The sequence below is a fragment of the Geospiza fortis genome, unplaced genomic scaffold (genome assembly GCF_000277835.1).
Source record: "Geospiza fortis unplaced genomic scaffold, GeoFor_1.0 scaffold59, whole genome shotgun sequence".
NCBI classification, from domain to species: Eukaryota; Metazoa; Chordata; class Aves; order Passeriformes; family Thraupidae; genus Geospiza; species Geospiza fortis.
Genome location: NW_005054381.1, coordinates 1,903,862 through 1,929,159, shown reverse-complemented (window position 1 = coordinate 1,929,159; position 25,298 = coordinate 1,903,862). Strand labels below are relative to the sequence as shown.

At 48.5% G+C, this 25,298-nt stretch overlaps 1 protein-coding gene across 1 annotated transcript in view; it reads right to left on the bottom strand.

Moving 5' to 3' along the window:
- AUTS2 (activator of transcription and developmental regulator AUTS2) overlaps positions 1-25,298 on the bottom strand; it is a 582,529-nt gene that overhangs the window by 35,018 nt on the left and 522,213 nt on the right. The window lies entirely within an intron of this gene.

The following is a 25,298-nucleotide window of genomic DNA, read 5'->3' as shown; positions in this document are numbered from 1 at the left end:
CCCCTGAGGCTGCTCCTGTCCCTGTTCCCTGGAGCACAGCCCGACCCCCCCGGCTGTCCCCTCCTGGCAGGAGCTGTGCAGAGCCACAAGGGCCCCCTGAGCCTCCTTTGCTCCAGGCTGAGCCCCTTCCCAGCTCCCTCAGCTGCTCCTGGGGCTCCAGACCCTTCCCCATGACAGAAGATCTGAACTTTAGAACACACACTAGCAGCAGCCCAGACTTTTTTGGTTTGGCTGATCATGGAGTGACTTCTATTTCCCAACTCTTTAATAATAATGAATATAGTTATAATTTTAACATCTGTACATTGGAGTTTTGCTGACGAGTGCTCCACAGCAATTTCCCATTGGAACTGCTCCCCAAACCTTCTCCCAGTGTGGATCTGATCCATGGCACCCCCTGGAACAAATCCAGGGGAATGCTGCTGACCCACGATTGGGAAAGGTGCTGCCTTGCAGGTGGGGGCTCAGGAACCCATTTAGGGCCATACTGCACAACAGTGGAACAGCTGACTCAAACCTTCAGCAACTACAGAAACACCACCCAAGGAAAGATGCAAGGTTTGAAGGGGACAAGCTTAGAATTTCAAAAGTGTCCAGTGTTCTAGAAAACCCTAAGATAAGACAATTTTACTCCTCGTTCTGCCAGTTTTAATGGGTAAAATGACTAAATGCACAATGAAAGAACATCCATTCAGAGAAAATTGTTGACAGCTCCTTTGTGCAAACCCTGAATTAAAGGAGTGAAATTCAAAGGATGGGGAGTGAACTCTGCCCATGGCCTGGGCACATTTTGCCAACCATGACATCCCTGGAGGCAGCCTGGCAGCCATGTGTCACAAACATGGCATCATTTGTTTAATTTCATTAACAGATTAAAAATAAACCACACCAGGACTTGCTCACTAAGTGTTTTACAGGCCCAGTGCAAGGGTGAAAAGCCTGGTAAAGCAGAGGATTTTCACAGATTGTAGACAAGAGGTGGGGAAAAAGGGACAAATGGAGGCAAAGGGGAGGTAAAGAGGAGAAGAAGGAAGCAAGAAAGAGAGCTTATTTTATGAGGACCTTCTTTATTCACTCCTGGAATACCTGTAACAGGCAGAGGGACTCCTCCTTCAACTTGGATGGGATGATTATGAGGAGAAGAGTGGGACTCCAGAGGGATAAAAACAATTACTCTGCCATATGCCCAAGGTCTATCTCACTGCAATAAATTGCAGGTTCTAGGTAAAGGAAACTTTGCTTGCATTAACTCTTTGGATCAATCCTCTTTGATCAAACATTATTACAAGTTAGACTGTGATCCACACATATGTCAATGCAGGTCCTCCAGGAGGAGAGAATGAGCAACAGTTTTGTTCAGGAATAGGTGGATCTATGTTCCCAGTCCTTATGGGTGTAGGAGTTACAAGTTTTTGAGTTCATTGGGTTTTTTACACAATGGCTGTTCCCAGTCCTTATGGCTGTAGGAGTTACAAGTTTCTGGGTTTGTTGGGTTTTTTTACACAATGGCTGTTCCCAGTCCTTATGGCTGTAGGAGTTACAAGTTTTTGGGTTCGTTGGGTTTTTTACACAATGGCTTTGAGGACTCAGGCTTGTCACCAGCAATGCCCTACTGCATGATTCTAGCAGGTGGTCTGGAAACCCTGCAGAGGTGATACTTTCAAACTTAGAGGGAACACCTTGCTATTAGTGCATTCATTAAATCCTTTCCTTTAGCCTCTCATGTGTCACATTTATTCAGCACAGCTCAGTGCTGGGAACTGCTCCTCCTCCCCAGGAGAAAGGGCTGGGGATGCCCCTGTCTCCTGGGTGTTCCCTGCTGCTGCTCACACCCCCACTGCACAGCCCTGAGCGCCATCCCTGTGAGTCTGCCCTGGGGAGATGCTGCCTGCAGTAATATAAATGTTATTCCCAGTCTCCCAGCAGCCGTGCCCATGGGTTCTGCCTCTCCTGTGTGACACCAGTGCACCCACCCTGTGCCCCAGCCCAGCTGTGCAGGAGTCCCATAACACACAGCCCTGTCTGCTGATAACCATGAGGGATAAATCAGAACCAATTCTCCAGCCCACTGCATCTATTTGGGGAGTTGAAATCCCCCCTTGGTGATAAACACCACCAATCACAGGTTTCATGGGGAGGGCTCCAGTCCTCATCAACAGCACTTCAAGGTCACACAGACAAGATTGCTCTTTTCCTACCCTGACTGGCTCAGTGCAAAAACTCTGGGGGAAAAAACCCTTAATGTCACTATGACACTGACAACCCAACTTTCTGAGGTTGTTTATCATCAGAGGAATTCATCTCCACCCAACAGCTAAGCAAGCACCAAGCTAACTCCATTTGCTGGCTGTCTCTACACTCTGCTTTGGATAAACTAGAATTACTGCACTGGGATTCAGGAGAGCAGTGACTGTGATGTAACTTCCATGCTGACACAGGCTCCCCTTTTTCCACTGGGTTGATACTGCATCCACCAAAAGCCAGTCTTCCCCTAAAAAAGGAATAAAGCCAGAATTTGATGCTGAGGACTGAGAAACATTGGCATTTCCCAGACAGGAAATGCAGCTTTCACTGTCTTCCATTCCTGTGCCCTTTGATGTACCTTAAATCTCAAATTCCTCTGTTTTTCACTCAAACACACAGAACTCCAGCGCCCTCCACATGACCCTAACTCTGTATGTGACTATCATCACACCAGGGAGCGGCCAAGGCCACCCTGGGGACACCTGTAGGTAACCCAGGTGACCCAGAGGGACTCTGCACCTGGGAGGTGCAGCAAACATTTCCCTCTGGAGACATGGATTTGTGTAATAAATACAGGCAATATGCAGCTTTCCATCCATCACTGTCTCTCTTCCTAACGTGCAAAGCGCTAAAATCTGACCCAAACTCTGTGTTCTGGCTCCTGTGGTGGTCCCAAAGAGGCCAAGGTCGGCCAGGGGTGGCCATTGGGAACATCACAGCCACAGGAACAGCCCAGCTGCTCTCCACTGATAAAAAGGCCCTGTTGGAACTGGCAGATGTGACATTCCCAGAGGATCATCAATGCAGAACCCCCTCATTGTGCCTGGCCAGGGTGTTTGCAGATGGGTCCAGGAGCACCAAAGAGCACAGGAGGCGCCAAGAGCCAGCACAGGGTGTGCCATGGCCACCCCCAGCCTGGCCAGTCCCAAGTGTCCTGGGCATCATCCCGGGCCTGGGGAATGAAACCCCCTCAGGGACACTGCTGCAGGACCATGTCAAACTCACAGTGGCCAAACTTTTATCCCAAACATAAAATCATCCAACTTTTCTGTGTCCAGGTGTGAGCCAGCCAGGTCTGGATGCCATCCAGAAATGAGGCTGTACCTCATCCTGTCACTCCTCCTCCTGCCTGCATCCAGATTCAGCCTCCACACCTGGCCTCAGGCAACTTCAGAGATCAACTCAGAACCAGCACTAAATTTTCCACTTTCTTCAGAGGAAAGTTTAGGATTAAGTTCAAAGTTCTTACTGCACAAGTGGGAAAATTATAAGAGTTTTCAGTGTTCTGCAGCATTATATTTGGGACTGAGCATTCAGCCTACCAAAGAAATATTTTATCCCACCATTAGTATTAATTTTCTTTCACTGCTTTGGTAAGTTGAACTCTTGACACACTGTATCTGCCTAACTCAATTTTTCTCCAAACTCCTTAATGCAAGATAAAAACCCAGATCTTTCAAACCCATTTTCTCCAGCTTTACCATGGATAAGTGAGGAGTTGGTACAAACTGTCACAACCCATACAAACCCCCAGGACATCTCTGGAGTCCTGGAATGTATCTACCCCACAGCCCACCAGCTCTTTACAAGCACTTTACAAAGCTTGAAATAATTAATGAGATTGCAGCCCTGATTGTCCATTTCATATTGATGAGACGTTGGTCAGTGCAGTATCTGCATGGGGAAGGCAGGTGCCAGGAGCTGTTCCTGCCAGAGGGAGGAGGCTGTGGCTGCAGCAGCCAACACACATCAAACAGGCCCCAGAGCAGCTCAGCTGTTGTACTGGATACACATAATTTGCTAAAAACAATTTCTCATTTTTAGCACACAGTCATCTTTCATCCTAATTTCCAAGGACACTAACAAAACATTTGATTATGCAAATGAAGAACATGCCTTCGAAAGCACAGCTCCTTGCAGCTCTGTCATCTGCTGATAGCAATTACTCCACAGTGAGCAGGTATTTAGCACAAGTGAACAGCAAGGCTGGTGACACACTTTGTACTTAATTATAAAACAGAGAAGAAAATCATTCAGGACAAAAGATTTTGCTGCCTCCTGTTAAAAATGTTTATCCTCTGCACTGAAAGGGATTTAATTGTCAACAGTGAAGTTGCAGATCAATGAAAAGAAGCACTTAGTGGGATTGCACAAGATGCTGACAATTCTTCAGTCATTGAGCTGCTTCTGGCCTTGATTTGAGAGTGCAGAGTTCTCCAGTGCTGCACATTAAACCATTTATTTCATCCAGCTGTTAAAGAGAACACTCTCCATAAATGTAACTCCTATAACTGTACACTGGGATCATATCACAGCACTTATTTCATTTTTTTAAAAGGACCTCTTGATTTAGTACAAAGGAATGGGGTAAAGCTTTCTAGAGGGAAGGAAAGGGAATATCCAAACACCTGTCTGTCAGGAATCCTGGTACTTTAGTAAATAGGAAGGAGTTGCAGACAGGTGTAACACGCTCACAGACCCTGCAAGAACTCAGTCCTGCTTCAACGCACACAGCCAAAGGTTTATTTCCAATAAAATCTCTTGACTTCCTAACCCATCCAGCTGGGAATCAATAAATGACATTATTAACTACACAGCCCCAAAGTATTCCACAGCCAGGTCCTGAGGGATGACTGAAGTCCAAAGGGACTGGAAAACTTCCCAGGTGGGAAGTGATGCTGACAAAGTCACTGGGGAGTATTCTTTACTCATAATGGGTTTGTGATCAAAGAGTTTCACCTTCCTGTTTCAATTCTTCATTTTAATCAAAGACACTCAGGTTTTGTCATGGCAATCCTTCTAAAACACACCCAGACACAGAAGGCCCTTGTGAGGCCAGGCTGTGCTTTCCACCTCTCCAGCACTAGCACAGGGCTTTTCCCAAACTGCTGCACAAACCTTGGAGCCAGGATACAAATCCCACCTGCCCAACCATGAGCTCTGCTCCTGATCTCTGCTCAAAGCTGCCTTACACCCAAACACCTGGGAGTTTCTGCCAGGATTCTCTGGAACTGTGGCAAAAACCAGGGGCTTTTTATGCACCTAAATCTCAAGAGTTATAGAATCCCAGAATGGGTTGAGTTGGAAGGGACCTTAAAGCCCATCCAGAGCCACCCCTGCCATGGCAGGGACACCTCCCACTGTCCCAGGCTGCTCCCAGCCCTGCCCAGCCTGGCCTTGGACAGTGCCAGGGATCCAGGGGCAGCCCCAGCTGCTCTGGGCACCCTGTGCCAGGGCCTGCCCACCCTCACAGGGTGGAATTTCTCCCCAGTATCCCATCCATCCCTGCCCCCTGGCAGTGGGAAGCCACTCCCTGTGTCCTAACTCTCCATCTCTTTCTCTAAAGCCCCTCTCTGCCTTCCTCTCTCCTCTTCTGGCTGTCACAAGAACACCCTGTGACCCCTCATGGGCAGAGCAGCAGGGTGGGAGTGCACTTCAAACCTGCCCAGAGTAAATGAGGTGACAATACAAGACAATAATCAATTAAAACCAGAAAACACTGCAAGGCTGGATCATTTTCTCCAATTATCAATAGGAATGTCACCTCAGCACAGGGTTAACCTCATCAGAGGACAAGGAGAGGAAAATATCTTGAGTTTATCAATAGCCTCTCCTACTTATTGATTTGCCTTGGCTACAGGTCCACAATATTCCCTGAAATGCCCATGACATCTGCTCATCCCACTTGTGTGTGACAGGATTACTTGAATGAGCTTGAACAAAACCAGCTTTCAAAAGCAGCCTGAAAGGTATAACCCTGTGAACACTGATCAAATGTAACCTGACAGCTCAGCTGAATACACCAAGGACCACAAGGATGTGTGTGATATGTTTATACAGCAAAATAACACATCTATTCCCCCTGAGAGGTGTCACACCCCCAGCTCACCAGCCACACAGCCCTGGCTCCTCTGTGAATTTGTTCTTTCCAGCCAAAGAATTCCTGATTTTAAAGGCATGATGCCAATATAAACAGAGAGCTTAAAAACACTTGCTAACACTAAGATGGAGCTCAGCACGACCATGAGAATCCCCATTTTCAATTACAACTATTTCAGCTCAAGGAAACTTTGCTGAGCTTCCACATCCCAGCTCCCCCATCAGGGTCACTTTACACTGTTCTCATGCTTGGCACTACTTTCCTTGAATTTCCAATGCTGCAGAGAAAAAGATTCATGTTAGAGAATTAGGGTTGATGTTAGAGAATTACAGAGTTGTTAAGGTTGGAAAAGCTCTCTTAAGATCATTGAGTCCAACCCTGCCGAGGCCACCACTAACCCATGTCCCCACATGCCAGATCTGGATACCTTTGAACTCCCTCCAGGGCTGGTGACTCCACTGCTGCCCTGGGCAGCTGTGCCAGGGCTCACCCAACCCTCTGCTCCAACTGCCCAGACAGGATTCTTCTGGTCTGGGTTGTACCAACAAGTGCAGAAATGAGATTTTATTGTTTCTGGTCAACTAATTGTCACATTAAATGTGTTAATTATATGTGTCCAGTAACACCCAGCTCTTTGCAAATTGTCTGAAAGCAAAATTCAAGCAAAGGTACAAAGTCAGTGTGATGGTCCTTGAGAGCCACTCTTCACTCCTGAGGCAGGCATCTTCAGGGAAGCTCCAGCTGAGGTGTTTGACTCCAGAGTTGTGGATCCTCTGTGCCCTGCCCACACAGATCACTAAAAACACCCTGTCAAAGTGCCTTTGCACATCACCACGAGCAGGGCTCACCTTCAGGACACACCAGCTGACCTGTCCAGAGTGAACACAGCAGTGCAGCAGGGCAGGGTGGTTTTGCTATGAAGGAGGAGCTGTCTGGGAGGCTGAGGACATCCTAAACACAGCAGCAGGAACGAGCACTGTCCTCACAGCCAACACAGCACCTCCAGCTCAGTTCAGCCCAGAGCCTCACTCATAACCTGAATATCCACAATAAATGGCAAGCAATGAAGATTAAAGTCAGATGTGCCCCACACTGTCCCTGGGATGTGGTTAATGAGCTGGCAGGACACAGGACTGGCACAGCAGTGTCCCACATGCAAGAGGACACCAACATCAGGGTGTGATGTCTGAGGCTGAGGATGGCCCCAAACGTGGGGATTTTCAATGCAAACTGGAATCATTAGCCTGCGTATGATTCATAATAGCATTTGAAAAATGTCCTGTGCTCCTCACTTTAATTTTGATTCATGTTGTGCCTTGCTGCTGAGGCTAATTATTATCCAGCAATGGTGAATCCAAAGCCTCCAGCCTCACGAGCAGGACTGTGTGGTGTTGCCTCCATGTGACAGGGAACTCTAATTCTAAAAGGATTAAAAGTTTACCAGCACAGCCATGTAAAGCAGAAAATGAATTGTTCACTCTTCTCATCTCTGTTTGGAAATTAGATTACAGGCTCCAAGTGAGCTGAAATACAGAATGAGGCAAATCTTTGTGATTAGCTCACAGGTGGCCAGTGAGCCTTTCTGTGCCTCAAAGGCTGGCAGATTCCCATTAGCTGCAATAATAAAAGAATGTGTACTTATCCCTCAGCCCAAACCCTGCCCTGTGCCAGCACAGCTACCTGCTGTGCTAATCCTCAGAGCCAATAGCACCACCCTCAGCTGGGAGCTCTGGAGTTTGCTCAGCTGTCAGCTGGGACATCTGGGGTGTGTGGCTCACCCCTGCCCAGCCATGGGGCCCCACTGCACCCTCAGCACTGGGAAGGAACTGGGGTGCTCACCCTGCCAGCCCCACGCTGGCAGCAGCTGCTTCCCAGCACTGAGAGCAAAGGCTCTTTATAAACAATTTGTACCATTCACCAGCCCTGCTTCACCTTCCTGTTCTCTCTGCAGAAGGCACCCATGGGTGTCAGTACAGCAAACCCACCACATTTTAGAAGAAATGAGGAATCAGAGCTCACAAGAGGTGCAGAGCACCAGTGGTCCATTCCATCTCGGATTTGCTCCTCACTCCTGCCAGCTGCAGATGCAGCGGGACAACAGGAGCCTCTCACTCAGCCCCAGCCCACGCACAAGGAAACCTCTCCAAGCCCTCCCACCACGAGGCTGGTTCACATGAGGAACCTTGAGGGCTTCTTCCTCTGGCAAACTGATATCCCATCTGGCAGAACTGTGATAACTTTTTTATTATTTCTGTAAACATCTAATAATCCTCTGAACCCTCCTAAGCTCTCTACCTTAACATCACCTTCCACCAGGGAGCTCTACAACTCAACTTACAATTTCCTTTTCTTCCTTTTATAGAATCACTGAACCATTAAAGTTGGAAAAGGCCTCCAGAGATCATCAAGTCCAAACTCTGACCCCCATGCACACTAAAGCACACCACAAAGTGCTGCATCCTCTTGTCTTTTGAGCCCTTCCAGGGATGGGGCCTCCACCACTGCCCTGGGCAGCCTCTGCCAGTGTTTAACCACTCTTCCAGTGAATAAATTTTTTCCTAACACCCAAACTGAACCTTCTTTGGAATGTGTGAGGCAGGGAAATGAGAACCCATCTCCTTATTCCCACACTACAAATTTGCCAGAATATTTCAATTTAACTTAATAAAATTTCTTTTACATGAAAAATTTAAAAAACCTGTTGAACAGTGGTGCTGTGGATCAGTGCTTAAGGCCCCAACCCTTGGCCCTGCCCTGCCCTGATGTGAGGCTGTTTTATAAGCTATTCTGGGCAAACAGCTGGAATTTAAAGTAACCTCCTCCCTCTTCATTCCCCTTTTTCTAAAAGCACCCTTTGCCTGACCTGGCAAAGCTTACTTCCAACAGAGCTGCTGCTGGAAGGAATGCCTGGAGAGCTGCTGTCCTCATCCTACACAGCAGCACCCACTGCAGGTCCTAAAGCACCACGGCTCAGGGTCAGACCTCCCTCAAGTTATGCACATATTTAACTGGATGTGAAGAGAGTCACCTCCTGATTCGGCAGCAGCTGATTGTTTGATCTGGGGATTAATGTGACACTGACACCTGGGCTCAGAGGCAGTGGCACTGCCAGGCCTTGGGGATGGGCCTGCTCGGGATCTTCCAGTCAGGGCATCAAAGGTGCCCCCAAACCTCCCTGCTGGCTGCTGCTGCAGCCCCTGGCAGCCAGACTGGGGCACTGAGTGTCCTGCAGCTGGGGGTGGTGGTGAACACTCTCCCCAGTCCAGGACGGCACATTGTGCCAGCTGTGTGCCAGAACCCCAGGCAGGGCCAGGCCCAGGGGGTCCCTGGTGGCACCTCCCTGCTCAGGCAGGGCCATCCCAGAGCACAGGGCACAGCACTGTGTGCACAGGGCTCTGCAGTATCCCCGCTGAGGGACACTCCAGCCCCTCCCTGGGCAGCCTGCTCAGGGCTGGGCACTGCCCAGGGCAGAAGTTGTGCCTCCTGGGCAGGGGCAGTGCTGGGCTCAGGCCCTGCCCGTGGCTCTGGTGCCCCTGCTGGGCCTGGAGCAGAGCCTGGGCCCTGCTCTGCCCCTCCCTGCACACAGGGACACCCAGGGCTGAGGGCCCCTCTCAGCTGGGGCTCCTCTCCAGCCTGAGCAGCCCCAGCTCCCTCAGCCTTTCCAGCAAGGAATGAGCAGCCTGAAGGCTGCAAAACTGCCCACCAGGAATTCCCACTGTGTCTGGGTCACTGGTGTGGAGCGGGAAAGAGAAAATCTCCCAGCCATTCCACAGCCCCTCCTCAGGCTCTGTGTTTTGCAGAGTTGGCCTGGAATGCAATATCCCAACCTCTCCCACCCAGCACAGGTAACCTGTCAAGAGAGATTTTATTGCTCAACTTTCATTTTCACCTCAACAGCTGAACAACTCACATTTCATTTTATTTTTCCCCTCTCTGTTGGTCCTCTCCTAGACCTTTCCTCAGGGCACACATCCCTCCATTGGAGCACTGCAGCGTGTGCTGAGCTCCCAGGCCCAGCAGGGCACAGAGGGGGGATTGCAGAGCTAGAGCAAAGGGAGCTGCTTCTGTCCCCCCACACTGCCAGGGACAGCCTGACTCCTTTTCCAGGGATACAGCACACTGGCTCACAGAACCATGGAATGGTTTGGGTTGGAAGGGACATTAAAGTCATTCCATTCCATCCCCTGCCATGGCAGGGACACCTCCCACTGTCCCAGGCTGCTCCAGCCCTGTCCAGCCTGGCCTTGGGCACTGCCAGGGATCCAGGGGCAGCCCCAGCTGCTCTGGGCACCCTGTGCCAGGGCCTGCCCACCCTCCCAGGGAACAATTCCTGCCCAATATCCCACCTAAACCTACTCTCTTTCAGCTTAAATGTAAAAAGGCATTTCTGTAATGGTTTCTAAGAAGCAGAGGCAGGAGGAGACATCTAATCCAGACATCCTAAAATCCATGGGGCTGCAGGTGGCAGTGTCCAACACAAAGTTCAATCCCTTATAAATTATGCATAACCCCCACCTGTGGCATGAAATCACCATCTTGGAGTGAGGGGAGCCTTGACAAATAACATTTATTTAAGTTTAAGAAAAATACTTCAGAATTGGGAAAAAAACTGCAGACACTTTCAGTTTTATAGTATTTTCAATTCTTTTCACAAAGGGAGGTAAAACTAAACCCAAGCGTTTACCGGGTGCTTGAAGACCAAATCAAGCACATATGATGTTTCAACAGCAGCCCAGTGAAATAATCAATAACCTCCAATTCCACTTATTGACTTTTGCACACCCTTGCAGGCATGAAACTCCAGATGAAGGCACTAGAATCACCAGATTGTTCAATTTGCTCTTGCTCAGATATTTCACACTGACATTTTTATGACAGTGTGTGGAAGCTTCTTTGAGAGAAGCTCTTGAAAGCCAGAGTGGACTTCAGTTCCTCAAATTCCCTCTTTTGCTTCATTTTGGGATCCAGAGCTGCTTTATGCATAATGGAAATATGAAATATTTCCCTCTCTCTATTTTGTCCTCTCTTACAGCTTGAGGGAACTTCGAAGAAAGACACCTTCTGTTTAATCATGCCAGAATTACAGATTACACATCTATAACCTGCATTACCATGGGGAAGAAGTGCCTTTGTGTGCCCCCCACACCTCCCTGCAGTGTGGGACTGGCTTCCCTGACACCCATCTTGTCTTTTTACGAGACTGCTTCAATAATATAATTCTGCACTCTCTAACAGCCACAAAAACAACTTGTTTGGACCACTGTGAACCAGCAGGAGCTCATTAAGTCCCAGAGAATGTTTGCAGCTATTTTGGCACGGGTGTGATTTGTTATGACATGGGAAAGCTGCACTATTTCACCAGGTTTAATAGGCAATAGATATGCCCAAGCACATCCTTCTTGCACGGCTACAAGGAGCTTTTAGCAATAACCCTCGAGGATGTGTTGGGCAAACTCATCTTGCAACATCTTCACATATAGAGAGAAAATGATGTGAACTATGGAAAATCACCATGATTCAGGGACAGTGCACTAGACTAGAAGATTAAAGTTCTGCTCCAGCTCCCTCAAGATGCAGTTAGGTCAGTGCTTGGCCCTGTTTCCTTTTCCAGGATTTAGATTATGAGCTTTCCAGGGCAGGGGCTGGTGTAAAACAAGAATCAACTCTTGCTTAAGGCCTCTCTGTATTCGTTTCATGAGAATAACAATAAGGATTTTTAAAAAAGGTCAAATTCAAGCTTGGCAGAATGCCTCACTGTGGTTCAAAGAAAGCATTTGAGTAAGTAAATGTAAGATAAAATAATTTATTTCCTTGCACTACTCCCTGTTGTGTTTGAGATGTTTGAGAAGCACCTCGCTGGGATTTTTCCCTTTCCTATGAAGCTGACAGCCATGAGCATTCAATAATCATGTCCTGAGCTCATGTACCTGGTTTGCCATGGGGCCCTGACAACCACTGATACATCAAATCATGTATAATCCTTCCACAAGGTGCAGGAGGCTGAAACTGTACTGATCTCCAGTGCAACAAAGCAAATACACAGAAAATCAACACAAATACACAGAAAATCAATGTAAATACACAAAAATCAATATAAATACACAGAAAATCAATACAAATACACAAAAATCAATATAAATACACAGAAAATACACAGAAAATCATGTGGGCCCATAAGAAACTATTGTGGCTCCATTCAACAGATCAACCCAGTGTGAGACACATTTATCCCACAGGTGTGTGCACATACTTGCACACTTGTGTGCAGGTACACACATACACACCTGTGGCCACTGCCCCTGTGGGGAGGATTCATTTTAATTATCATCAAGACAAGGCTGTCAAATTGATTCTGGGGGAAGGAGGGAGGGCAGCACAAGCAAATGGTTCAGGTTGCAGGTCAGGACCCACACTTGCTCCTCACCCTCCATGTCTGGAGGGATCCAACCCCTCCTGCTCCCGGGAGATGCCAAGCCTGACATTTGTGTTGGAAGCTCTCCAGCACTCACTTCCAGCTTCCTAAAGTTTGTTTCTGAGTAGAAGGGGGAAAGAAAATTCCTGTTTAACGTTCATCAGCTACCACCAGTTTTACTGGAAACTGCTGAAAACATTTAACAGCTCATCCTTGGGAGGGGTGTGGTGGTGCCACCATGAACACATGAAGTGTTTTCTTCAAGTTGCTCTTCTTCAAGCAAGGCTGAAGAATGAACTCTAGACACAAAGTGAGTTTAGAGATACACAGAAGGGTTTAGGAGACACAAAACTCTGTGGCCCAGGAAATAAGTACAGGAGGAGATCACAGAATCCCAGAATGGTTTGGGTTGGAAGGGACCCTAAAGCCCATCCAGTGCCACCCCTGCCATGGCAGGGACACCTCCCACTGTCCCAGGCTGCTCCAGCCCTGTCCAGCCTGGCCTTGGGCACTGCCAGGGATCCAGGGGCAGCCCCAGCTGCTCTGGGCACCCTGTGCCAGGGCCTGCCCACCCTCACAGGGAACAATTCCCAATATCCCATCCATCCCTGCCCTCTGGCACCGGGAGCCATTCCCTGTGTCCTGTCCCTCCATCCCTTGTCCCCAGTCCCTCTCCAGCTCTCCTGTGAGAAAGGACTCTGACATCCAGCCTGGCTCCCTGTCAGGAAGGACTCTCCTGGCATTGCTCAGCTTTGGGGACTCACAAGTGACCCCAGCAAAGCCCAGTGTGTGCCCCCTCCTCTCCCACAGGACTCCATCCATTCCCTCCCTTCTTGCTTAAGGACAGAACAGCCCTATGGCCATTTCACATCTCATTCTTGGACTCACAATCCCTCTCTTATCTCCTCCCAGCTCCACACACCATCAGGCTGGAGCTCCTTTTCCACAGAGGTTTTTTCCCTGGTGCCACCATGGCACAAACCTGCTCAGCAGGAGAATTTACCACCTAATCCCCCTCCTTCACAAGGACCAGATTAGTTCTAAATTAAACACTCTTGTTCCTTAAATTTCTTCCTTGTCACGATGCCATGGTAAGGTCTTAATCCTACAAAGAGCCTGAGGACATCCTGATGCCTCCCCATGAAGACAGAAAGGGCCCACAATGCCAAGATAAATCTGGAGTGTTAAAATAATGCCCAGCCTGGGGGTGTGCTGCAGCAGGGCCAGTGGCTGCAGCTGGGATTTGCTGAGTGACATCCCCTACTCTAGAAGGACTTGTGACACACTTGTGCAAGTTACCAGCTGCAGAGAAATCAGCTCAGCTTGTGATTTAGCCACAGGAGCCCAGGGTAATGAATCCACCCACACTGACCGTGCTGGGGCCTCTGCAGCAGCCTGAGGCCACCAGAGACAGCTCCACAGAGGGGAGAGATGGAGCAAACACCTCTCATCCCAAGCCATGGCCTCTGCAAGTGGCAGCCAAGCGTGCAGGTGTTGCCCAGTGTGCTGGCTGGAGAGGTGATGGCTCCTCTCAGGTGTGACTCTGGTCTGGCACACCAGGAGCTGCCTGCAGCCCAGCTCCCCCTCCTCTCCAGGCTGCCAGGATTAGAGCTGCTCTCACCAAACACAAAGTAAAAATCTCCCTCAGCTTGAATAAAACAGCAAAGTGCTGCTCCCAGCCAAAGACCAGAGCACATTTATGATGCAGCTGATCCTCTTTTCACCCACAAGCCTGGAGAGATCACAGGCCCTTTGCTGGACCCTGGTAAAACCCCCAGTGGCACATCCAGCCTGGTTCACCTCTCCTCTGCTCCACACAGCCAGGAACACTGCAAGGCTCTTGACTCCTGTCCAAGTCCCTGTGGCCAGCCCAGCCCTGCAGAGACCCATCCCTGGGTCACAGGGAGCAGCAGGATCTGCTGCAGGAGGGAGGACACGTCACCCCCTGCACACAAACCCTCTCTGTATCACCCAAAGACAGCTCAAAGCAAAACCAGGCTAAATATCAGTGCATGACATCAAGCACTGGCTTCTCTAATTTTGTATTTTTAAGATCAGATAAAAAAGGAAAGGAAGATTTTCCCCTGAATGTCTCTTTAAAGATTTTCCAACAGCTTACACACAAAGCATTTAGACACTTTAATTTCCACTCCAATATGAATACTCTAACCCCAAATGAAACTTATTAAAAATTAAATTCTTATATTAAGTTTAAGATGTGTCTCTTTTCTCCCCAGGTCCCATTAAACACTCTCCCTACACACAGTTTAGAAGACAGAAGAGATCCTAGAGAATATTTACAAAGAGAACAAAACCCCCTGAGGGTTTTTATGTTACTACAACATTAATCTATTTTAATCACACAACAGATTAAAAACAAACAACATTAAATGGTTCTGCAAAGTACAGACCAAAAGCCTATCTTTGTTGCACAAAAAAAACCTCAGAAGAAAAAAATAAAGTGCTTGGAAATAGGGTTATTATGGTGTTCCACAGAGACAGAGCGCAGCAAAATCAAGACTGGGCCACAGAGCTGTGCATGGGGAGAAGATCAGAGAACCATAGAGTGGGTTGGGTTGGAAGGGATCTCAAAGCCCATCCAGCCCCAGCCCTGCCATGGCAGGGACACCTCCCACTGTCCCAGGCTGCTCCAAGCCCTGTCCAGCCTGGCCTTGGGCACTGCCAGGGATCCAGGGGCAGCCCCAGCTGCTCTGGGCACCCACTCTGTGATTACTCCAGCAGGTATTTCTGGCATTAATCTTGGTCCCTCTGATGTCCTCACCATTTTCTCCAAGGCAATCCCAGCCCTGTTCTCACACCGTGCCCTGCCCAGGTGTGAGCATCCCCTGGGCACCCCCAAACCCTGATTTCAGCTGCTTTTAGGGGATGGAGCCCAAGGAGCACAGGCTGCTCCTAAGAGCTTGAGCAGCTGCTCTGAACAGCTCTGGAATCCCAGGCTCTGAGCTTTTATTCAGCCTTTAATTATTTACATCTATTTGGACAGTTTTGATGCAGTGAACTAAAATATCTATAGAGCTGTCCACAGGTCACTGCCCTGAACCATCCCAGTGCATTTAGAGCTGGGGCTGTGCATGGACAGTTCACTCTCCCTGGTGCTAACACAGAACCTCCTCTGCTGCTGCTGGGGCTGTCAGTGGCCTGGACATCTCACCTGATGCTCAGGGCTGGTTTTTCTCATCTTGAATAAGCCAGATAATTGTGCTTTTGTAATTGAGTTTGTCATCTCCCTGCCCACAGACTCCTGATGAGGAACAGCAGCATTCTCTGGGACCTTGCTGCATCCCAGGTCAGATCCATACAGCCAAATCTTTCTAACAGCTACAAGCCAATGTGCTCCAGCACAATTTTATAACCACCTTTGCCCAGAAGACATTGGATGGGAGCAGTTATGCTGGAGCCCAAAATTACCTAAAGAAACCACAAAGGAAAAAAGAATTGCTGTTGTTTAAAGGCAAGGAGCTGCTAAGATTCCCTGAAACAAGTGGAAGCATTTCACAGGGATGCTCTGATAACACAGGGTGCTCCAGGCAGCCCTTTTATCTCAACCCTGCCAACTCAGCTGCCAAAGCATCCAAAACCTTCAAGGGAATGATTTGTGTAGTTACTCCAGATTTACCAGGAGATAGAGCTCACACTGAACATCAGTGGGAGCAGCTGCAGTTGTTCCTGGCAGCATCACTGTGGGTGTGGAGGGGCAAGGTGCAGGGGGTTCTGCACAACACTCCTATGAAAATCTTCCTCTATGTTTATTCAGTAGACTTACTCCCAACGTGGTGCAATCCCTGACAGGATTTGATTACTTCATCCCAATATTCTTTCTTCCCCAAGCAGCTGCTGCAATGGATAATCCCCCATTCACCATGGGGGACACAGGGGAGGGATGAGCAGTCCCTGCCCCTGGCTGCACTTTGGGGGGGCTCTGCAGGCTGGGAGCAGGGAGGGAGGGCTGCTGAGCCCTGGCAGGGAGCACTGCAATCCTGCTGCCCGGCTGGGATCAGGGGAGATGCACTTCCCTCCCTCTCCAGGACCAAGCACTGACACACAGCCCAGGAAAACACTCCCAAAGCCTGTCAGAGCATGTGCAGCACCCAGAGATTCCCATCAGGGCTGGAAATGTTTTCATACCAGAGACATGGAGTGTCTGCTTCTGTCACCCCCTGGGTGACACTGCTGAGAGATCCCAGGAGTCACCAGGGCTTGGGCGAAGGAACAGACCAGTTGTGGCCACAGCAGCAACACAGGCACGGTCCCAGACAGGGACACAGGGACAGGACACAGAGGATGACACAAGGACTTCACTTAACTAATGGCAAATGTGCACAAGGTGTAAATCTCTGCCTAGGTGAGATCACAGCATCCCAGATGGTTTGGGTTGGAAGGGACCTCAAAGACCATCTTATCCCAACCTGCCATGGCAGGGACACCTCCCACTGTCCCAGGCTGCTCCAAGCCCTGTCCAGCCTGGCCTTGGGCACTGCCAGGGCTCCAGGAGCTGCCACAGCTGCTCTGGGCACCCTGTGCCAGGGCCTGCCCACCCTCACAGGGAAGAATTTATTCCTATATCCAACCTAAACCCATTCTCTGTCCATTTGAAGCCATTTCCCTTTGTCCTTGTAAATAAACTCTCTCCATCTTTCTTGTTGGCTCCCTTCAGACACCAGAAGGTCACAATGAGATCCTTCACTGCTCTTACAGCGTGACAGAACTCTGTAGTGTTTTCAGTCTCAAGTGTAAAACCTACCACAAGTCAATGCCCCCTCTTAGGAACCTGCTTCAAAAACCAGAGGATGTACATTCAGGGCTTTCTTTATTTGCATTGCAGTTTTTAGCCTCATGAAAGGGAATGCCTTTCACATAATGGTATTACTTAAAGATCTAAGATAACAACAAAAAAAAAGATGATGAGACTTCAGATAAAATCATGAAAGGCAGTAATGCTGCATCTTATTACCACTCCATGGTAATTCAGTTTCTCTTAGTAGTGGTAAGGGCCTCTCTAAGAGCAGACAAGAGCTGCTGTTGAGCTCTGCTAATGATGCAGGAGATGGAACCGTGAGGCAGCAGCTCCTTCCAGGGCCACACACTTGGCAAGGTAACATTATCTCTGCATTTTACAGGTTTTCACAGCAAAAAATCACTCTTCCAAACCATATGCAATAATATTGTGAATGAACTTTAATCTGCTTAAGTAACCATCAGCTCACAAAAGGAAGAGATGAAGTAGCTGTGCCCTGGTGGATGGATGGTGTAAATGTGTGTCAGTGCCACCATCAGGAGCTGAATCTCTGCAGGGTTTTTTCATTCACCTGTTTGAAACTGCAGAGGCACCATACCCACACCTGGATTTGAACCAGCTGCTGCAGCTAGGAGACATCAGCTTTAAAAATACCAGGAGGTACTTAAGGATAACAAATGCTCAGCTCTGTGTTTATCCAAGCTCCTGGCACACCACTTTTGAGTCACAGAATCACAGAATCACTAAGGGTGGAAAACACCTCTAAGATCATTGAGTCCATTAGAAATGACTTTAAAACATCCCCTCTCACACAGCACAGTGTGAGGACAGGGTCCACTTCCCATCCTGACCCTTCACCATTCCAAATGTTCAAGTACCCACCCAAAGTGCAGCTTCAAAGGATCCCCAACACCAGGTGGGAGTGAGTGTGGATTGAATACTGACTTGGAAGGAAAAGCACCACTGTCTGCAGCAGCAACACAGCAGTGCTGTGAGATCTCAGCACTCTCACAGTCAAAGGGCTCGGGGGAAAGTGTGAAGAAAGTTTTTAATCTTCCTATTCCCAAAGTAATCCTGGGTATCCATTCCAGAACCCCAATTTTGGATATCAGGAATGACAACAGAGCAGCTCATTGAAGCAAAAGTTATTCAGGGAGGAATATTTCACCCAAATAAGTGCAATGATCATTGGTTGCAATATCTGACACACAAGAAACACAGCAAAGAAAAAGAGAGTAAGGAAAACATACTTTCTTCACTTGTGCTGTTTTCTTGAAATTTAATTTTCAAGAGATTCTTGATGCCAGCCTTTTCCCACACAGTTTGCAGTCAGGCATCATTAAGTCTGGGAGTTGGGGCTGGGCTACCATGTACAGCCTCCTCTTTACTAAACAATTCCTGTCCCACACTAAAAGAATAAAATTACTCTTACTAAATGGATTTCACTTTTTTTAAAAACAGAAGAACATGCTGTCTTCTAGACTTTAAATTCCAATACGGCCAACTAAATTAAAACAAAGTACACACTACCAAATGTTCTCACTAATAAGACTAAAATCACTCAAGAAACTGAACATCAGTTGATCTTCCAGCTAAGAATATCACATAAAGAAGACAAGAGGATCTTGTCAGTAATCTTAAAATGAAGACTGGTAAGGCAAAAAAAGCCCTCACAGCAGCTTGTGCTCCATTAATGCTCTGGTTGGTGGTTAACACCCCCAGCACCAAGGGGTGCTCCCTGACACAGGGCCACAGCATTTTTCCAAAATCATCCCCAGGAAGGGTTATATTAACACAGCATCACTGTCAGGCTAAAAAAGTCCTTTCAGCTACTAAACCCCTTTCTGAAAGAGGTGGCCTCGTGTCCGGGCACCAGCCCCTGCCTCTGCTGGGTTGTTGCCATAGCAGAGGAGTGGAGCTCTGAGTGCTGCCCAATCCCTTCTGGCTGGACACCCCAGGCTGTCACTGCTGCTCTGGGATCAGGCTGGCTCCATCCTCATCCCATCCCATTATCCCATCCCACCCCCATTATCCCATCCCATTATCCCATCCTCATCCCATTATCCCATCCCACCCCCATTATCCCATCCCATCCCATCCCATCCCATCCCCATCCCCATCCCATCCCATCCCATCATCCCATCCCCACCCCAGGGCTGGGGCTCCCAGGGGACACAGGCCCTGCACAGCCATGACAAAGCCCTGCCTGGGGAATGGGCTGGGGCAGGGAAAGGGCCATGGGCTGGTTTGGGATCCCACAGCTCTGCAGGCTCCAGGAGATCCCTTCTCCAGCTCCTTGGACAGCTCAGCCTGAGTGACCAAGCCAAGGACACACCCCCAGTGCAGCAGCAGAGGGAAATGAGAAAGATCAGGAACGTGGATCTGTTCTGAGCCTCTGCAGTGCCTTCCTGGAGGAGGATTTAGCTCCTGTGGGTCTGCTGGGCAGCCCCAGGGATGAATCCCAGCCAGGACAAAAGCACAGCAACACCTGGCTCACCAGGAGATTTCCACAGTGGGAAATCGGATCACTGACCCAGGCTCTTGTCAAGCTCATTAAATTAAAACATCTCAACAAACCTTACCGATATTACCAGAACTGAAATGAGTTTCAGCAGCTCTTCTCTTGGGAGTGGAGGGGAGTTATCAGTCAAGCCCAAACATGAACAGGACCTAAGCAAGAGCTAAAAAGCAGAGGAATCCCAACCCTGCCTCTCATCTGCTTCTTGGAAAGTCATTTCTTAGATAACTAAAAGGCAGATAAATAATAGAAAAGGATCTGCACTAAGTAGATAATTTGTTTTCAGGGATGTAAGTGGCAAATGCTGAATTTCTTTTTCATCTTGCCTTGAGTTGCCGCAAACTGTCACTCTGACATGGACAGCAAGGGAAAAACATACTTCTTATTAGAAAACAATCACTGCCAGATCTGATAACAATCTGACATTAACAACTGTGGGGATTCTGCTGCCAAGGATGTCTTGTGTTATTTAGAAAACAGAAAAGAAAAAATTCCTGAGGGGAGAAAGCACACAAACAAATAATTGTTTTACATCCTATTAATAAACCTCTACAGCGCATGCTTCCCTCAGAAAATGCTTATGGTCCTGCCATCACCTTCCAGAGCAAGCTACCAAATGACATTTACCATTCCTGAGGCTAAAAAAACCAATCACAACTGTCCCAGAAGCTGCCACAATCACGGGTGGTGCTGTTTTCCTCCAGCCATTCTGCAGGGGGACATGACCTCCTTTTGTAGTGGCTCCTGCTCCCCACAGCCACGGCTGGAAGGATTTACTCCCTCCTTTATTTTTCCAGTCCTAATCCCTGTTTGCAGCTCCAGCAGCAGCACCATTCACAGAGCCAAAGACATTCCAGAGGTCAAGATCAGCTTTCAGGTGACTTCAGCTGGGTACAAAACTCTCCACTTGGCTTCTGACTCCCAGCTTCAGCCAGTGGGGGATCTGTCAACCCACTGACCCCATCCAAACCCAGCTAAAGCCCTTGCACAGCAAATATTTTGAATATTCTGGCTGCACCTTCTGAGGATGCACCTAAATGGAGCCCAATGTGCACAGCAGTAACAGTACTGAGTGAGTGGTAAAATACCAGAGGGTTTTTGAGTTTCACCAAAGGCTGTAGGATAGTTTGACTTCTCCACTAAAAAAAAAAAAACAGAGCTAATCACAGCATTGAAAGGGCCAGAAAACCAGATCCAGATGCATCTAAATAGGTGAAGTAACAGTCTAGATGGTTCAAATAAAGGAATTTTTCATTTTAGTTTTTACACTTGTCTTGAAGGACTCAGCCAGAGCAGGCACTGCAGCTGCTGAAGTTCCTGCACTCACTGAAGTCACTAAGCTCACTGAAGCTCCTGTGCCCACTGCTCATGCTGATTTCACTGAGAATCCTTCTCAGCTGTTGGGGTTTTTACACAGTTGATGCTACACTGTGTACTGCAGTTTCTTACTGAGTTTGATCTGTTCTTAGATTTTACACAAAAGGTTTTTTTAGGCAAGTTCAGGTTCTGTGTGTGCAGACAAAGTGGGGGTTTGATTGGGGTGTGTGGAAAGATTTTTCACAAAACACTCTTCCATCTGAAAATGAAGTTTTGTTTCTTCACTGGTATTTTCTGGAGTTCAAAATAAACCTTTACATCCTGCACCATTCTGCATTACTGTCCTCACCCCTCTGTAATGACCTCCTGGCAGTTAAACCCTCAGCTGTGCCCCCAGAAGCCACTCCAACACTGGAAATGGGACAAAAGCTGCAGCCAGGTCTCGAGCACATCACAGAAATCTCTTTATCTTTAAAGGCCCAAGAATCCTCTGCACTCTCATGGCCATTCCTGAACACAGGCAGCCACCAGGCATGTCCTGGATTGCTCCACATGGTGCTGGATTTAAACCAAGCCACTGTCCAGGACTGGCTGGGGCAGCAGAAGGCATCCAAGAACCATGAGGAGCCCCCAGCAGTGCCAATGTCTGAGCAGGGCTGAACCCAGGGGCCACAGAACCACAGAATCATGGAATCCTAGAATGGTTTGGGCTGGAGGGGCCCTAAAGATCATCTCATTCCACTCCTCTGCCACATACTGAACTTCATCTAGCTCCAACCCCTCCACCAAATACCAGAGCTCTTGAGGAGAGATGCCCCAATCTCTCTGATGGTCTCTGCCCCTCCACTGCCTGTAAAAGGCCTTTGCAAGACAAATCCCACTGACAGGAGACTCCCTGCTGGACCTTCCTCCTCCCCTGTGCTCTTCACTGTCCTTGTTTTATTCTGGCTGCTTGGTTTGGGTTTTTCCCTGCAGTGGTGGAACACAGAGCTGGTGGAGTGTGTGACCCTGACAGCCCTGGAGCTGCTCCTGCCCCAGCCCAGCCCTGGAGCTCTCCTCCTCACCCTCTGCAGTTCCTGGAGCTCTCCTCCTCACCCTCTGCAGTCCCTGGAGCTCTCCTCCTCACCCTCTGCAGTTCCTGGAGCTCTCCTCCCCACCCTCTGCAGTTCCCTGGAGCTCTCCTCCTCACCCTCTGCAGTCCCTGGAGCTCTCCTCCTCACCCTCTGCAGTTCCTGGAGCTCTCCTCCTCACCCTCTGCAGTCCCTGGAGCTCTCCTCCTCACCCTCTGCAGTTCCTGGAGCTCTCCTCCCCACCCTCTGCAGTTCCCTGGAGCTCTCCTCCTCACCCTCTGCAGTTCCCTGGAGCTCTCCTCCTCACCCTCTGCAGTTCCTGGAGCTCTCCTCCTCACCCTCTGCAGTTCCAGCCTCTGCAGGGTGACCTGGGCACCAACTCTTCCCTGATGTGAGTGCAAATCACTCGCCAAGTTTAGCTTCATTTTGACTGTGCCTACCAGGGAAGGGTCACTCACAGACTCCATCATCTCCTCCCTTGTCTCAAAAGATTATAATTTGTCCATTGCAATTCACATCAGGATGCAATTTGGCAGGTAAGTTAGAAGTCTGGAGGCAATTATTTTTCTTTCTGTGGAGAAATGGGTTATATTCATTCAGTTATTTCTCAGTTATTTATTTTAGATGGAGCACAGGGGGGAAAAAAGGGAAAGGAAAACAAGATGGGTTTAGATTTTATGATAGGCTTGACACTTGATGTTTTGACATCTTAGCAGGGTTGATTATACTGATATATGCAATCCATGCATCTGATTCTACCCGAGAGGAAAGGGCTGTAACAGAGTGTCTCAGCTCTTACAGCCAGGTATTCCTGTGCCAATGAAAACAACCATTATGGCAAATCCTCAGCACTCACCCCCACAGAACCGGCACAGCTATTATTAGCCAGTCTAAATCACCTCATTTGTAACAGATGAGATTTCTTCCTTTGAATCCGATGAGTGATGTGCTGCTCTCAGCTTACCAGGAAACACCTTTCTTAAACCAGTGATTTTCCTTAGAAACACAGCCAAAAACTACATTTAAAATATATTCAGGTTTTTAGAGCAGCACAAGGGACAGGGACCTTCCTGCCCAGAGCTGACCCTGCTCTGAGCTCTCCTGCCAAACACACCCTGATGTTCACACCATCATCCAGCCTTGCCAGTGCCAAGGTGTTCTCTGGACACCACAAATTAAAGGATTAACATCCAGATCTAAGGAATAACCTGGGCAAAACAGAAAGGATTAAATCTGGATGAGTGGCTTTTCCCCACCACAGCCTCCTTGTACAGCTTTGGTGGACCCTGCTGGAGGTCAAGACAGTTTTCCAGCTGGATTTTTTCACTATTTTCACTATTATCTCTTTACCCTGTAAAAATGGTTTCCACATGGCTCAAAGAGTAACTACCAGAAGCCCTCCCTTTTCTCATTTGTGCTCACCAGATGGATTTGAAAAAGAATGACTGAGCCCAGATCTGTCAGCAGGTCCCAGGGTGGGATCTGTGCTGCCCTTTCACAGCATCCCAGAATGGGTTGGGTTGGAAGGGACCTTAAAACACATCCCATCCCCCCCCTGCCATGGCAGGGACACCTCCACTGTCCCAGGTGCTCCCAGCCCTGTCCAGCCTGGCCTTGGGCACTGCCAGGGATCCAGGGGCAGCCCCAGCTGCTCTGGGCTCCCTGTGCCAGGGTCCCTCCACCCTCCCAGGGATTTTCAATCTCACTCTACTCTCAGTTACCTTCCTATCAATCACTAAACCCACTCCCAAGCTCATTTCCATTTCAAAAAGCAAATTATTAGAAAAGAGTGGTTCCAGAACTCCCATTTCTTGGAGCGAGTACTTATTTTAGCAGTTAAAAAGAAGATGCAGTAAATTTTATTTTAGCCAATTAAAGAAGTTCCACGTGAGCTCCCTGTCAGCCCCAACCCATTCCACGTGAGCAAAGCTGCCACTGAAACACTTCAATGAGCCTTAGCCTAGAATAAATTTGCCAGATCAGATCTTTACATGAAAACTGAATTTTAGGAAACTGCAGCTTTTCTTGCAAATCCTTTCAGGCACCGTGCCCTGCAGAACAGCCAGTGAGATTTCCCTGACATTCCAGTGGAAGGCCAAGTTTTACCAGAGGCTGCAGAGATTTAAAGTCACACTATAACCTCACCTCCAGGTTCTGGGGCCCACTTCCCTTGTCAATTAACCTGTCAGCCGGCAGTCGGCTCTAATTAATTAAATCCTTTCTTAATGAAAAGAATTTGCCTTGAGCACAGTCTGTCAGCTCCAGAACCACTCTCCAATTGGGACATGTCACAGCAAACCCCATTAAATACCTGCAGGGAACCCAACACCAGCAGCAGCCTCACACTCCCCTTGCCTTCTGCAGACACTTCTGTTATTTCTCCATGTCTCTACCCTGCTGCCACAAGAGGCTCTTTCCTCCTAAAAGCTGCATTTGGCCCTATGCACCTTTGTCCCAGCTGCTTGCAGATGTTTGTGTATCCATCATCCCAGAGCAGAGGGGCTCCCAGACAAAACCCTAAGACCACTGCCCTCTGAGAACACCTTCTTTGGGGAACACTCAGGGTCTGACATGGAGACTTCTCAAATCAGCAGCAGTCATCCAGAACCCTGGCTCCGAGGATAAGATTTTAGACTATTTCTTTTCAAATTATCCAGCGCCAGACTTTGTGGATTCCACGGGCACTGAGAATGCACAGACAGCCCACACTCCCCTGCCCTGGAGCAGCCACAGCCTGGGAGGGCCCCAGACTCCATCCCTGTGTGTACCTTCCCCAGGGGGCAGGACATGGACACAGGGAGCTTTTCTCTGGCTGCACTGCATTAGGAAAACAGGGATAATCCTGTGCTAATGATCCCCCTGCTCCCCCTGACTTCAAAGGGCCTGGGATCACAGCTGTAATCTTCTGCAAGTGTTAGCAAACAAAATTACAAGTTTTAACTCTACAGGTTCCAACAGATTCCCCTTGCCCTCAGTGCAGCAACAGACTTAAAAATAGATGTAATGAGCAGCTTTGGATCTGCATAAATCCCCTCTGGAGTTCATTAATGATTTCATTTCTGGCAAGACACCATGTCAAATGAGGGAGCATTATTAAAAAC